Raw genomic sequence first — 1712 nt, 5'->3', positions numbered from 1 at the left:
GCTAGAGCCGCAGAGCTTGGTATCGCCGCCCTACACCACCAAATCGGTCCCAACTGGGAATGTAGTTTTTTTTGAGTCCAGGGTGGGGGAAGTTGGGTTAATGCTTTTTTGGTCTGTTTTAGAAATTTTAGGCTTTGTGCATTGAATTGCATACTTAGGTACTTTACTGAGCGCTGTATTTATTGCATACATATTTGTTCATTCGGAACACGGCTGCTTCTATTGCTTGTAGCATTTGGTGGGAGATATTGGCTCGCTCCTTAGGAGTGTTTGTTTAAATTAATGTGTCAGGTACATCACTTTGGACCTGCGGCTGGGAGGTAAGGGCCTTTGTACCTGTTGATGTGTTAATATTGGGGAGTTGCACCAGCCCTGGGGCAGGCGCAACGGCTGATGCTGTTTCCTTTTGAACGTGAAAGCAAATGTTTTTCAGTCGTTTTTCCTTACTGGAATTGCTTAGAAACAATTTGAGATGTTGATTACAGTAAAATGGGAAGCGCTGGCCCTTTGGGCTGCATTTTCCATTTTGGGAAGGGTGCTAATTACTGGGCTTGATTTTCTGTTTTTTTTTATTTACTTCTCAAGAATTTATTACCATTCTCTACTTTCCACTAGCCTTTTGCGCAGACTACAAAGGGGAATTTTACTGAGAAATGGTAAGATTTTGTAGAGGAATGCAATGTTTTCATTGAGGTTGGACACACGTCCTGTACGGCGGGTAGTTCTCCACAGTTGCGCTTTCTTTGTTTTTGTGGTGTTGATTAAGGCACACCAGTGCACTTCTTAAGGGCTGCGGGTGGTTTTTGTTAGTTTTTAGCTTTGGAGGTTGCTGGAATTTTAGGTGTGAAATAGGTGTGTTTTAGATACGTACTTTTGGCGGGCTATAGTGGGGTAAGAAGTATTGGGCCAGGTTGCTTTTAGTGGCTGTATATTAACACTCATTTTTTAGTAGCCAGGGTAATGACTGGGGGAATAGGCCTGTTTTTCAGGCCTCTTTTAGCCTAACGGCTATTGTGTTTTTAATAACGGTTGCTTTTTGATGTTTGATTTTTAATAGCTAGTTTAGATTAGTTTTATTAGCAACAGTACCTTAGCCTTTATGGCATTTTGTGGAAAACAGTTGTTTGGTCAGTAGGAACTCAGTATTTGCTGGTGGGGGTTTTGACTAATACGGTATTGCTTTGCTTTCACGCTAGAACTAGACTTTTTGGGGTTTTTTTGTTTGGGCCAGGAAGTGAATTTTACTTTTAAAAAAGGGGTGTCGGGCTCTCCTCAGGGGGATGGGGTGGGCTGAGGGGACAGCTGCAATTGCACGGGAGTTTTTATTCTTTTTCTTTTCTTCGTTTGCTAGGACAGTTCTGGATACTAGATACCAGCTCCCATTCATGCCCCTTGGTGTAGTCCATCAGCCTCTCCAGCTTGAATCTCAACAGTGAAGACCCAACAAAGCCTAAGGGTGTGAATGACTGTGTGGAAAGTTGTCTTTAATTTGTTGCGGGGGCTAGAGATGGTCTCCCTTTGCATAGCATACGCTCAGGAAAGAAACAATGCTGTAAGTCTACCTCTCGGAGATGGCTTAGGAGAGCCTGGGTAAGGGGTTTTCTTTCTTTGTTACTGCTGAGCTACCAAGTTAGAAAAGCTGACGAGTAGATTCTGACTTGTCAAGTCTGCTTTCACTGCTTCTTATGCTCCCTGCACAGCTGTTCCCTTCT

The 1712-nt window shown here is 43.2% G+C and overlaps 1 long non-coding RNA gene across 2 annotated transcripts in view; it reads left to right on the top strand.

Annotated features, from left to right (window-relative positions):
* The window catches only part of LOC102381209, a 55613-nt gene that overhangs the window by 46020 nt on the left and 7881 nt on the right, over positions 1-1712 (top strand). For both annotated transcript variants that reach the window (XR_003092371.1, XR_001359221.2), the window contains exon 5: positions 1352-1552. This is a non-coding gene — a long non-coding RNA (uncharacterized LOC102381209). The remainder of the gene's footprint in view (positions 1-1351; positions 1553-1712) is intronic.

The sequence above is a fragment of the Alligator sinensis genome, unplaced genomic scaffold (genome assembly GCF_000455745.1).
Source record: "Alligator sinensis unplaced genomic scaffold, ASM45574v1 scaffold1718_1, whole genome shotgun sequence".
NCBI classification, from domain to species: Eukaryota; Metazoa; Chordata; order Crocodylia; family Alligatoridae; genus Alligator; species Alligator sinensis.
This window is presented reverse-complemented; position numbering and strand designations above follow the sequence as displayed.